The sequence below is a fragment of the Lacerta agilis genome, chromosome 16 (genome assembly GCF_009819535.1).
Source record: "Lacerta agilis isolate rLacAgi1 chromosome 16, rLacAgi1.pri, whole genome shotgun sequence".
NCBI lineage: Eukaryota > Metazoa > Chordata > Lepidosauria > Squamata > Lacertidae > Lacerta > Lacerta agilis.
Genome location: NC_046327.1, coordinates 4,129,638 through 4,144,519, shown reverse-complemented (window position 1 = coordinate 4,144,519; position 14,882 = coordinate 4,129,638).

Below are 14,882 nucleotides of genomic sequence, written 5' to 3'. Positions count from 1 at the left end.
TGTGAAGAAATGAAATGTACAGTACAAATCGAATTCCCGTGTTGGGCAGGAATTAATATGCAGCGCAAGCCACAGACCTGCCTGAACAAGCAGCAGCTAGGAATCTTGGGAAACTGTACTTCTGAGGCAGCTGAAACTGCAATGGAGAGAGAGAGAGAGAGAGAGAGAGAGAGAGAGAGAGAGAGAGAGAGAGATCCTAACAGAGGAGCTAACTCCCAGGGGCTGAGCTCCCATCACTGTCCCCCCATAAAATATTTGAGGGCCTGCCACCCCCCAGGTTGATGGGCATGACAATTCAAATTGTGTGTGCGCACTGCATCTTGTGATTGATTATGTGGGGCAGGGCTTACCTGCCCCCTCTTAATATTTTATTGGCCCCTTGGACCCTAAAGGTAAAGGGACCCCTGACAGTTAAGTCGAGTCGCAAACGACTCTGGGGTTGCGGCGCTCATCTCGCTTTAAAGGCCGAGGGAGCTGGCAATTTTTCCACAGACATTTTTTCCGGGACATGTGGCCAGCATGACTAAGCCACTTCTGGCCAAACCTGAGCAGCTCACGGAAACGCCATTTACCTTCCCGCCTGAGCGGTACCTATTTATCTACTTGCACTGTGTGCTTTCGAACTGCTAGGTTGAGAGCTGGACCATCAAGAAGGCAGATTGCCGAAGAATTGATGCTTTTGAATGATGGTGCTGGTGGAGACTCTTGAGAGTCCCATGGACTGCAAGAAGATCAAACCTCTCCATTCTCAAAGAAATCAGCCCTGAATGCTCACTAGAAGGACAGATCCTGAAGTTGAGGCTCCAGTACTTTGGCCACCTCATAAGAAGAGAAGACTCCCTGGAAAAGACCCTGATGTTGGGAAAGATGGAGGGCACAAGGAGAAGGGGACGACAGAGGATGAGATGGTTGGACAGTGTTCTCGAAACTACTAACATGAGTTTGGCCAAACTGCGAGAGGTAGTGAAGGATAGGGGTGCCTGGCGTGCTCTGGTCCATGGGGTCACGAAGAGTCGGACATGACTGAATGACTGAACAACAACAAGGTTGTCAGGAGCTGGGACCGAGCAACAGGAGCTCACCCCGTCACGGGGATTCGAACCACCGACCTTTCAACCGGCAAGCCCAAGCGGCACAGTGGTTTAACCCACAGCGCCACCCACGTGCCTACCCTCAGACCCTAGCATGCCTTAAAACCTCATTACGGTGCCAGGACAAAATGACAGCTTGCAGCAGCAAGAACATTTCTTCACTGCCCTTTGTAACGGATTAGCCCTAAAATGGAAAATTCATTACACTCTGGCTTAGTAAGAGTTAATCCACCTCCAACTTAACTGACAGCGCATTCTTTAGGGGCGGGGCGGTTCCCAGTTTAAAGAAGGAGGGGACAGCCGTTTTGGCAGTTGGGAAGGGGGGAGAGTGGGGAGCGTAGAGTGGAAAGAAAAAAGAAGAAAGGTGTGAGGCCAGGATAGTGGGTGTTCTGTGTGATGTTTGGAGCTTTGAGGGTTAAAGAAGCTCAACAGTTCGCCCCTCCCACAGGGAGGATGTATCACAACATCCGGGTTATCTGCTGTATGCAATGTCTTTGTGATTTATGTGACGCACCGTTTATTTTCTGGTCAGTCCTACTTTTACTTTTGAGAGGATCGGAGAGACCGGAGATGGCTTCCCAATCTCCGGGGAAAGCTCTGTAATTTATATGCTTGTAATAAAGCTTACTTGCTTTAATCAAGCCAGACGTTGTGGAAGTTTAATTGCTGGCACGAAAGGTACACAGACCGTTGCACAGGAAGAAGAAGAAGTTTGAAGAAACACTCTGCTAAAGCACTGGAGAAGCAGCAGGAGAATGCAGAGGAAGCGTTGATGGACACCACTCCAAGTGCTAAACTGGTTTTAAGGCTTTTCCAGTTAAAACCAAAAGCCCCACATTCTGGTTAGGCTTAGGGTAACTTGAAGTAAAGTTCTATGGATTTGATGTATAAAATGCAACTAAGATTGTAACCTTATGAATCTTTAAAAACTATGTTTGCAAAAAAAAAATTCATCCTTGTTGTGACAAGAAAAATTGTCTTAGTTGTTCTAGCAGTGTATCAAAACTCAAAGAGGTGAAGACTCAAGAGAGGCAAAATGATACAGTGGGGATCCGTACTGAGGGAGGCCCTTTACTGTAGGTAAGAGGTTGTTCATTCAAATAGCCTGGATGGGTTATGATAATAGGACACTAAAGCTGGAATTAGGCTCTCATTTCTAAGAAGTCCAGAAATATAGAGCTGTTTAAAATAAGGACTGAAGGATTTGAGGGTGAATTGCTTCACCCCTGGACTTCCTTCATCTTTCAAATTTATTGAAAATTTTAAATTTGTTTCACGTTTATTTATTGAAAGCGTCGGGGATTCGTCACACCCTTCATCTGAAGGTCACATGGCAGTTCAAAACTATAAATACACAAAGTACATACAGCGGTACCTCAGTTCTCGAAGGCAATCTCTTCCAAAAGTCCGTTTGACTTCCAAAATGTTTGAAAACCGGGGTGCAAAGGGCTGGCTGCAAATTCAATTGGAAAAATGGAAAAACACGCAGCGGAAGCCGTTCGACTTCCGAGGCGCGTTCAAAAACGGAAGCAGTTACTTCCGAGTTTTCGGCGTTCGGAAACCAAAACATTTGGCGTCCAAGACGCTCGAAAACCGAGGTACCGTTGTACCATAATAACAAACAAAAACAATACCTGCCCCCCGCCCAGTTTAAAAGGCCAGAGATGTAATTCGCCCAAGGCCTGGGAGAAAAGGAATGTTTTGCCTGTGGCACCTAAAGATATGTAAGAATGGTGCCAGGCAAGCTTCCCTGAGGAGAGCATTGCACAACAGAAAAGGTTGGCTCTCGTGCTGCCATCCTCCGAACATCTCGCAGATGAGGCCCATGAAGAAGGGCCTCAGATGATGGCCGTAGGGTCCACCTCCAGGAATCACGAAAGACGACATTGCTCAGTCATCTGATTGTGACAATGTTGGTCCCTTTTCACTCTCGGAGCACAGCGAGAATGTTTTAGTGCCCCAATATCCCGTGGCTGTCAAGCAGGTAAAAAGGTAACGGGAATCAAAGCCAAGGCAACGGGTCTCAAATCAGAGAAGACAGGAGGAGGCAGATTATGGCCGTTTGAAAAGGACCAGGGCATTCCCTGGGGGAGAGGCTAATCTGTGTTTCTCTCATCTGACGACTCTATCGGTCAGTCCGGTGACCTGGCTCCTGTCAGTCAGCCTGAAATTTCTGTTTGAAGGAGAGAAGCCTAGCAACCTTGTCTTGAAAGAAAGAAGCAGTTGAATGAAAATGCTCTTTATTTACAGCTCAAGCAGGAGACAACGATTGAGAGGGCTTCTTGACTCTGAGGCTCTGCTTTGTGGAATACTCTTCCCAGAGACAGGGGTGGGGGGCAGAGGTTTAGTAAGACAGCCAGTTGCCAAAGGAGTTGTTGTTGTTGTTTAGTCGTTTAGTCATGTCCGACTCTTCGTGACCCCATGAACCAGAGCACGCCAGGCACTCCTGTCTTCCACTGCCTCCCACAGTTTGGTCAGATTCATGTTGGTAGCTTCGAGAACACTGTCCAACCATCTCATCCTCTGTCATCCCCTTCTCCTTGTGCCCTCCATCTTTCCCAGCATCAGGGTCTTTTCCAGGGAGTCTTCTCTTCTCATGAGGTGGCCAAAGTCTTAGAGCCTCAACTTCAGGATCTGTCCTTCCAGTGAGCACTTGGAGCTGATTTCCTTCAGAATGGATAGGTTTGATCTTCTTGCAGTCCATGGGACTCTCAAGAGTCTTCTCCAGCACCATAACTCAAAAGCATCAATCCTTCGGCGATCAGTCTTCTTTATGGTCCAGCTCTCACTTTCATATATCACTACTGGAAAAACCATAGCTTTAACTATATGGTCCTTTGTCGGCAAGGTGATGTCTCTGCTTTGTAAGATGCTGTCTAGGTTTGTCATTGCTTTCCTCCCAAGAAGCAGGCATCTTCTAATTTCGTGACTGCTGTCACCATCTGCAGTGATCATGGAGCCCAAGAAAGTAAAATCTCTCACTGCCTCCATTTCTTCCCCTTCTATTTGCCAGGAGGTGATGGGACCAGTGGCCATGATCTTAGTTTTTTTGATGTTGAGCTTCAGACCATATTTTGCGCTCTCCTCTTTCACCCTCATTAAAAGTTAAAGGTGGGTAGCCGTGTTGGTCTGCCATCAAGGTTGTGTCATCAGCGACGAATTCCGGCGGCGTCGCCATCGCGGAGCGGTCGTGGGTTGCCTCGGCTGCGAGGCGACCCAGTCCGTCCCGGGGGTTGGAGCCCCGCTACCGCAAAGCGGGGCTCCGGTGGGGTGCGGGAAGAGCGTCCCGCACCCTGGGCTCCCCGGCTGTGCCCACTGTGGCTCCGAACCCTTCCCTCGCTCCCCCTGTAAAGGGGGAGTGGGGGTGAAGGGACAACGGAGCCGGGCTATAGGGGAAATGCCCCAACCGGGATGTAAATGCGGCGGTCACCCCCGCGACGAGCGTCAAAGTTCTACCTGTCATTCTTGGAACTAAAGAAACCCGGTGGTCGTGAGTATTTGATTGGACTAGATTTTGTGCTTTTTGGACGATCCGGGGGGATGTGGAAAGGAAGCCTGCCTCCCTCCTTTCGGGGGAAAGAAAATAACCAGCTTAAGTGACTGCTGTTACAGAAATGGTTACAAAGTACTCGAACTTTGATAAGTGAGACTTTCAAAATCTCTCTTTGGGGAGTAAGTTGGTGGAAAATATCTCTGTTTAAAGTTTTGGTCTGCGCGCTCTGACTTCAGGGAAAATGGCTACGAAAAGTTTGAGCTGATGTGGAAAACAACTGTTACAAAAGGAAGAACATAGAAATAGAAACTGAAATTTGATACCCACCCCCTCTCTCAACATGTTGGGCTTTGTGTTTGAACTTGTTTTGAACTCTGGACTAACAGATGAACAAAGGCTTATTGTCTTGAAGCTGGAACTGCTTTATCGGAAAGTGAAGGTCTTGAGTGGGGATATGAAAAAAAATCTACTTCCCACAGAGGAGGCTTTCCAAGCTTTTGACACCATGGGAGAAAACCTTGGCAAAGAGCTGAAAGGGATGTTTGAAGGATGGAGAGAAATGAAAGGGTGACTCCGGGAAAAAGATCCGTTCTTTGGGGGTGGCAGCCCCGGGACGGCAAGAATTGTTATATCCAGCCCCCGAGGTGTGAGCTCGGGAGTAAGGGTCAAAGAATTAAGATATCTACAAATAGAGGAAGAACGTTACAAGGAAGCGGAGGAGCAGAAAGAAGATGAGTGGTGTACCCTGATGCTCGATGCAAGGTTTGTTGTGAACTGTGCCTGGATCTGTGGACATATGGGAAAAGATGAAAATTGGAAGATTGGTTCCGGTGATAGATGGAAAAGGACAATGGACAGAGGGGGAGTAGGGTGAAGTATTAAGTGTAAAATTTATATGGTCTGTTATGGTATTCTGAAATCGGAGGGTTAAGACTCTAAGTTTTATTTTATTTTTAATAAGAAAAGGGATATTTTGAATTTTATGTTATTAGCAGCAGTATAAGGGATAGAAGAAGTTCGTATAGATTTGATATAAGAATAATTTGTTAAGATTTAAAGATTTGTTATTAACTATTATGGATTAAGATGATTGTTCAGATCTGAATTTTCTTTAAATGAATTTAATTTTTAGAGAGAGGATGTTATTAAAGTATATTCTGGATTTAAAACCGAAGGTGAAAAGGCAGGGGAAGTCAACCGTCAAGATTCGGAACTAGAAATTTTTTTTTTTTTGTACGTAAACAAGAAGAAGAATCATGGCTATGTTTGTATTTGTTTTGTATTTGTAGGTGTGGGTGTGAGTTTGTGTTGTGTTATGAAAATGCCAATAAATTCTTTATATAAAAAAAAAGGTTGTGTCATCAGCATATCTGAGGTTGTTGATATTTCTTCCGGCAATCTTTATTCCGGCTTGGGATTCATCCAGTCCAGCCTTTCGCATGATGAATTCTGCATATAAGTTAAATAAGCAGGAAGACAATATACAGCCTTGCTATACTCCTTTCCCCCAAAGGAGTTAGGGCTTCTGCAATTTGTGCAGGCTGGGGCTTCTGGATCCGTCCCAAGGACAGAGCCACAAAGCGCTAATTGCTTGGTGTTTTGTGTGAAGGCACAGTGTAGAAATTTTCAAAAATAAAAATAATAGCATCCACTCATTAGTCACCTCTAATAACTAGTGTGGTGCAGTGGTTAAGAGCGGTGGACTCGTAATCTGGTGAACTGGGTTCGCGTCTCCGCTCCTCCACATGCAGCTGCTGGGTGACCTTGGGCTAGTCACACTTCTCTGAAGTCTCTCAGCCCCACTCACCTCACAGAGTGTTTGTTGTGGGGGAGGAAGGGAAAGAAGAATGTGAGCCGCTTTGAGACTCCTTTGGGTAGTGATAAAGCGGGATATCAAATCCAAACTCCTCCTCCTCTTGTCTAATTTGCTGCCAAGTGGAATTTGCTGCCAAGGAGTGTGGTGGAGTCTCCTTCTTTGGAGGTCTTTAAGCGGAGGCTTGACAGCCATCTGTCAGGAATGCTTTGATGGTGTTTCCTGCTTGGCAGGGGGTTGGACTGGATGGCCCTTGGGGTCTCTTCCAACTCTATGATTCTATGATTCTTTGATTATAGTAACTGGCTTGGCTACTTCAACCAGCTCCAGGCTGGTTGGAAGGGATCCCCAGGGAGCAGGACTCTCAACTAAAGTATCCATTTATACCCCACCTTTTTCTCCAAAGAGCACAAGGTGGCATGCATGATTCTCCCCCTCCTCATAGAATCCCCACAACAGCCTTGTGAAGTTGGTTATGCTGAGAGAAGACGGTGACTGGCCCGAGGTCACCTAGTGAGCTTTATAATTTAAACCCTGGTCTTCCAGGTCCTAATCTGATTACACTAGATGGGATCTCTTTATACGCATAAGCATGGAGAGAGAGAGAGAGAGAGAGAGAGAGAGAGAGAGAGAGAGGCTGGATCTAGAAATTTTTTTTTTTAAGTGCTTCGGGGGGAAACGTTGTAAACCTCAAAGTGGGAAATCACATTGGCGAAAGACGGGACTCCACAGCGCCATCTGGTGTCACAGTGCTATAATGCATAAAAAAGTTTGGTTTGTTTTTTTTTTTTTTTTTTTTTGCTAATGCAGCTGAGTCCCAACTCAAGAGTGTACTCAGAGTAGACTCGTTGAAATTGATTTCAATGGGTCAACTCTGAGTTTGACTAGCCATGGATATCACACATGCATGGATACACATACTAGAAGTGTAGAAGTATGCAATCAATCAATCAATCAATCATGAACCTGAAAGCAGACCAGAAGGTCTCTTTCTATCTTACTACTAAATAGGAAATTCTTTCCAGTAGCACCTTAGAGACCAACTGAGTTTGTTCTTGGTATGAGCTTTCGTGTGCATGCACACTTCTTCAGATACCTGAAGAAGTATCTTCTTGGTATCTGAAGAAGTGTGCATGCACACGAAAGCTCATACCAAGAACAAACTCAGTTGGTCTCTAAGGTGCTACTGGTCTCTAAGGTGCTACTGGAAATAATTTCCTATTTTGTTTCGACTATGGCAGACCAACACGGCTACCCACCTGTATCTTACTACTAGTTTGTGGTCAACCGCGAGGTTCCCTTAACTTCTCTTAGTACATTTTTCTCAGTAGCTGCCCCGTACTCAAAGTGTACCCAGTATGGAGTGGATTTTTTTCCCCTCTTAAATTTGTAACCGCCCTTTATGATACCATGCAATCATGCTGATAAAATATCTGAGAACACATGGTAAAATATAGCAAAGTGTATCCATTTACATTACAACTGTTAACAGATCGCCCGTGATTAAGCTCTCCATTTTTCAAGGTCAGGTAAGTCTGTGAAATTTACAGCAGATATAAAGAAAACTAGGAAGGCCTTTAAAAAGCTTTTCTTACTTTTGGCAGTGATATACTATCTGCTGTAAGCTCATATATTTTCCTTTATGCTCAGTTGAGTAGGGCTAAGATCAATTTTTTAAAACCTCATTGCTATATTATCCACCTTTACAGTTCCAGACAAGATGGATCATTTTTGCCACTTTAAAGGTCTTGAGCTCTATCAATAATATTTATTTTTTGTTTCGAAAAAAGCCATTGTAAGACAAAATGATCTACCTGTGGATAGTCAATACTCTCTCTCTCTCTCTCTCTCTCTCTCTCTCTCTCTCTCTCTCTCTCTCTGTCACACACACACACACACACACACACAATCCTCCTACAAAAGCAGATAACAATGTTTTTCTTTTTCTTTGATATATTTAAAGGAGAACAGGAACGCAGGCAGAGAGCACCGAGAGATTGCGACAAGGAAATATCTGTGAAAGGAGAACATTGTTTCCGACAGCTAAACAAAAACCTACATTAAAACATAACAAAGCCCCTTTTTTGCATGAATATCAGATGCATTAATAATTTAGTTAAAATAATAAACTTTCACTGCTCCGCAGCATGAAAAGGTAAAGTATAAAGCTGACCTATTTTTTAAAGGATAAAGCTGTTAGCAGGAGAGTCGGATGTGCATTGCATATGCCAAATCTACAAATTGGTTTCTACAGATTTGTATGCGAGTGCGTTTATCAAATGGACCAGATGAAGGCAGTGTGGTTTCTCCTTGGCAAGGTCACTGTTCTTACTTCGAGTGTGAAAATCCAGTGCAGAATTCACTTGTGTAATTCAGACCAAAAAAAAAACCTCAATCCCTAACAGGGCATGATCATTAACTGTACACAGATAAGAGCGGACGCTATACAGTATTAAACTTGTGGTCTTACCTTGCCATGGACAAATATGCCATTTTCTTATACATGGGGGCGTCTTATAGACAGAAAAATATGGCATATTTGTCCATCTATAAGACGCCCCCATGTATAAGACACTTCCTATTTTGGGGGACTCTGATTTAAGAAAATGGGGGAGATGGACCCAGAGTATAAGATGCCCCCTAATTTTTGCCATTATTTTTTTCGCAAAAAACCCCTAGTCTTACAGGTATGCACAGAAAAATATGGTACATGTCATAAGAGACGAGCTTGTATCTGCATCCATGCACCAGTGGATTTGTATGGCTTCCCAAGACTTAATCTGCACCCTTTGCAAGGTAATATTTGTGTTGCTTTGATGGCCTACACATCAAAATGTCGGTGCGACATTTTCCATTTCCTCACGCAACATGGAGGGTCCAGTTTACATGTACAACACAACAGCTACAAAGAAGCTCTCTGAAACTGTCTCTGGGATTTGGTATCTCCACTACTGTGAATGTGGTGCTGTCAGGATTGACCCTGTTGCCTAGTGGGTCTTCAAGACACTGCCAGAAACCTCTGAAAGTGGGTGGCAATTGTAAGCTATTGCAATTCACGTATGATGGGATAAACCTCACTGACTGAGATCTATGCTTAGTAAGGTAAAGGTAAAGGGACCCCTGACCATTAAGTCCAGTCGTGGACGACTCTGGGGTTGCGGCGCTCACCTCACTTTACTGGCCAAGGGAGTCGGAGTACAGCTTCCGGGTCATGTGGCCAGCATGACTAAGCCGCTTCTGGCCAAACCAGAGCAGCGCACGAAAATGCCGTTTACCTTCCTGTCGGAGCGGTATCTATTTATCTACTTGCACTTTGATGTGCTTTCGAACTGCTAGGTTGGCAGGAGCTGGGACCGAGCAATGGGAGCTCACCCCGTCACGGGGATTTGAACCGCTGACCTACTGATCGGCAAGCCCTAGGCTCAGTGGTTTAGACCACAGCGCCACCCGCGTCCCTGATTCTATGCTTAGTAGAGTACACTTAAAACAGCTCAATGAACATTTCCCCCTTGATCCAAGAAAACTCACTTGCATTACTTAAAAAAAAACCTAATGGTTTGTGGTTATTCCGACCACAACCATTTCCTGCGGACCGCCCAACAGATTTGCCAATTTTTATTCATGTACCCCTTGTACATGATATAAAATGCTGTGTTTGAATGCACCTGATATGCACACTCCCCATTCCAGGCTACCTACAAGGGCATCCAGTCTGGAAAAATTCCAGATTTGGCCAGAGTGGGTAGAGGCAGCCTTGGATCATCTTTGACTGGGCTAGGTCTATCTTGAGTGGTCTGGAGCTGTCAAAAAGAGGGAGCTATTCACTATTTGTTTGGGCAATGATGAGAGGGGGGGGGGGAACCAAGGTGGCCAGAGAGTCTCGCTTGCATCATCTCTGTCTCTCAGCCCCTCATTGCTGCCCAACAACATGTTTAGTATAGGTTTTAAACCCTAACTCAAGGCAGCTGAGTGGCGGCTGGGTCAAATAAGATTATGCAGGTGAGCCTCAGTGTCTCCTCCTTCTTCTTTCTCCTCACCACCCAATCTGGCTCTGCCAGATTTCCTCGGTTCAGTTCAGGGCATGGATCCTGCCTGGATCGGATTGGGTAAGGAGCAAGCTGAATTGAATCAGCACCCAATCAGGATTACTGGGACCAGCCCTGAACTAAATCACAGATCTCCTGCCCTTAGTTTACCTGATGCCCACATTTCAATGCATGTAAACTCAGATGGCAAATTTCCAGACTGAAATCTGGAAATTGACTGCACAGTGAGTAGAAACCAAAGCAATCAGGCCCTCCAAATAAACCCCCCCCCCCACATATAGTCATACTTCCATTTCTGGCACAAAAACGGAAGCAAGAAGAACTACCGACGATAGAAGGATGGCAAATGAAGGTGATGGACTACACAGAACTGGATAAGATGACAGGGAGAATCCGACGGGACCAGAGATTCTTAGAGGACTGGAAAAAATTGAAAATTATTTGAAAAACAATTGTAAACAACAAAATACGCTAATAGGTTTGTAGGAAGTTTCGTAAGGCGGATGATACGAAATGTTATGAAGAAAATTTTGGAACAGGATAATTAGTTATGGTTGTATAAGTAACAGTGGAATAATGAAAATACAAGATTAGATCTGGGAAATGGAAATCTTTAGACGTGGTAGAGGAAAGTCCAAAAATGTTGTATAAGATTTGAAGAAATGTTAAATGATGTATGGAAAATTTATGCAAAAATGTAATTTAAAAAAATATTTTTTTAAAAAAAGGAGGGGGGTTGCTGTGACGGATTGGCGCTAGGGTGGAGGAGTTATTACCACCCGGCTCAGAAGGAGTTAATCCACATTCATCTTGACTGACAGTTCATCCTTTGGGGGGCGGGGCGGTCCCTGATTTAAAAGGAGGGAACAGCCGTTTTGGCTGGAAATGGAAATCTTTAGACGTGGTAGAGGGAAGTCCAAAAATGCTGCATAAGATTTGAAGAAATGTTAAATGATGTATGGAAAATTTATGCAAAATTCAATTAAAAAAATATTTTATTTTATTTTATTTTATTTTATTTAAAGGAGGGTGGTTGCCATGTTACATTTAGACATGGCCAAGCCTGAATAATCTTGTGGCAGGTTTTAAAATACGGGGTAAAAGAAATGTGTAAAGAGGGCTTTGGTTGACTTTGGGTGTCCTAACCCTGCACTTAAGAGTTCAGCATTCGCAATTCTATTAACTTCAGAATGACTCCTGGGCTTAATGGAGCTGCTTCCGCTAGATTTTACCGGGGACGTAGCCCACTGTGGCATCAATCCCCTCTGTGCCTCCTAAGCCAACTAGTGTTAAGTTTATTCTAAACCCCCTCAAAGGAGCTCCAATAAATCCGACTAGCACTCAAATGTAAGTATCAGCTAGGGCAGCCAAGGGTGATGAAAGTGAAGACAGCCAGAGCCAACTTTAGTAACTGATTGATACTATGCCAAAACACCCTCAGACAAATTCATCCCTCGCGTAAGTCCTTTGACTGCGACGGATTTATACCAGGGAAGAAAATTTGCCCAACGTTGCTTCTGATTACGGGGGAAATTCAGTTCTAAAATCAGGGGGATAAAGTTGCTGACCCGAGTGTAATGAAGAGACATGGACTGGCAGGGCTCAAATAAATGAAGATAGAAACTCATTGTATCATGCTCCCCTGAAAGTCAATTTGCCCTTGTGAAACTTTTACTCTAAAGAAAGGAGAGATGAATATATATATATATATATATTTGGCACTCTCCAGATCTGCTCCATGAGCAGGAGATAAAGTGTGCATTCGCCGTTGCTGCAAACAACATTATTGAGATTAAATCGGAGCAGAGAAAAAGAAAATGTGTTGTTCGGTCTCAGCCTCGGAGAATCCTGGACAACAACAGCAGCAGCAGCAAAATAAGTAAGAGTTCAAAGCGGGAAGATAATATAACAGGGCAAGAAAGGGGCTGTGTTGAGGGAGCCGGGGAAAGGCAGCAAGGAATTGTGAAGTGACATATTGTGATAAATAATGTGAGAAGGAACCCAGAAGAAAGCAGTAGAGCAAAAGAAAATGTGCGTGAGAGAACTGCAGAACAGGACGAGATCTGAAGGTCATCTTTTTCTAGATCCTTCCTTTGAAGCAAGATCTTCTGAACCTTGAAATCCCTTTACTAGGTGAGATTTTGTCATCTAGATTTCCATGTTGCTGGAGGTGAGGAGTAGGAAATACATACTGGATTGTCTCCAACGGAGCTTTACACAGACTCCCCAAATGTCCCCATTTCCCCTGTTTTAGAGAAGCCGTCCCGGTTTCTGATTTGATGTCCCACTTTTCCTTAGGACGTCCCTATTTTCATTGGAGAAATGTTGGTGGGTACGGAGATACCCGACCCCTGAGCCGTCTGAAGGCAGTCCTGTATAGGGAAGTGGTTTTTATGTTTAATGTTTTATTATGTTTTTATATATGTTGGAAACCGCCCTGAGTGGCTGCAGCAACCCAGTAAGATGTGTACTTGGTTATGTAAATAGTAAAATTATCGTTGCGTGTTGAGGTCCCCAACCACCCACCAGTAAAATAACTCACACCAGAAACATTAATTTTGGTTTGGGTTTTTGGGATAAATTTTGGCCACAACTTTATTAAAATACAAGATATGTGAGTGGTTGCGTAGGCATTGGTTTAGACTATCTGACCCACTGGGGACAGAACTGACGACCGTCAGTAAGGGAAAGCATTTTTGGGGAGAGAATAGGAGCCGGGGGATCAGACACAATGACTCTCCCCAAATGCTCCCAGGGGCTCTTGCGTGGCCCTAGCCCCTGACCAGGGGAACGCACAAAAGCATGGTGAGCCCTGGATTCCTTTAACGGAATTGCCTGCACAGCAGCAGCATTGAAGGGGCAGCCACAGCCAACCTGCCCCTCCACCAACCAATTAATAACCAATGCCTAACCGCCAACCTTACAATTTGTGACTAATTGCTACGCAGTAGGCGAAAACCAAATGGCACCAGCCAATCAGCCAAATGTGAAAATTCCTACCAGGCCCCTGCCCCAAAAGCAGACGACCCCATGGCAGGCATAGCAAGATCAACGCAGAGGTCTAATAATAGGGAGGGAGGGCTGGTGATCCAGTGCACAAAGCCAGGAGAGCTCCCACACTGCGTGCAGGGTAATATATAGGTTCTGGGCTGTCCATCAACAAATTGCAACATATAAATCTTCCCAACGACACCCAGAGCCCAATCATAGTTGTGGCCATCCATACTATCCTGTCCAGCAACAGAGGGGTGACTTGCTAGCCCCCACTGCAACACGTGCTCTCCATCAAGGAGAACCCACTGTATGGAATCCCCTCTCACCAGGCCTGATGCAACAGTAACAGAATTCTTCCGTCACAATGTCTGTCTTCAGAAATCTAATTGTTTCCTGGCCAGACAGATAGCGTTGGAGGTGGCAGTAGCGGGAAGAGAGATAAAACTCTCTATTCCCTGATTGAGAACAATCTGTTCACTAAAAGTTTATTTTTTAAAAAACCTCCTCGGCCGGCCACTGAGCATCTTAAAGACTTTTCTCTGAGGTAGTGACACACCGAACGGGTTTACATTGTGTTGTAAAGTATTAATAATGATACCTGACAGCAACAGTATATCAAAGTAATGAAATTAAGCAGAGGTATCATAACTAAAGTTACCGTTTATATACCACTATAAACTAAACTGGTTGTGATTTATCAGTTATATGGGTACTGTTACACAGTCAGCATTATCGTCGCCGTGTCAGGGGGACTTGTTGCTCCATTCATCCACGAAATATCGTCTTTTTACCTTGGGAAGAAAGCTTGCCATAGTTTCAGGAGGATTCTAAAGTAGGGCTATTTTAACACCTGATAGGGTCAGTTACAGGTGGGTAGCCGTGTTGGTCTGCCATAGTCAAAACAAAATCGAAAATTCTTTCTAGTAGCACCTTAGAGACCAACTGAGTTTGTTCCTGGTATGAGCTTTCGTGTGCATGCACACTTCTTCAGATACACTGAAACAGAAGTCACCAGATCCTCCCCACTCCCTCACTATATTTAAGGATCTGGTGACTTCTGTTTCAGTGTATCTGAAGAAGTGTGCATGCACACGAAAGCTCATACCAGGAACAAACTCAGTTGGTCTCTAAGGTGCTACTAGAAAGAATTTTCGATTTTGTTTTGACCTGATAGGGTGTCAAACATACATGCCCCTCCGCCTTAGTTTTAGGGGTCCCTTGGGTTGGGTTTCCTTGAAATGAAGGTCAGTGAATGGTTTTTCTTGGGGTGTAAGCTTTACTTACAGACATGTTGAATGGGCTTTCCGGCTGCAGCAGAGTCGCCAAACTAGCTACCCAGCAGATGGATCACTGTCGCTTACTGGAAGGGACAGGGCAAAGGACGAGGCGGTGTGATGCCAATGCATTGCCAAAGACAAGCTGGCGCTCCTGTCAGTGTGTTTTGC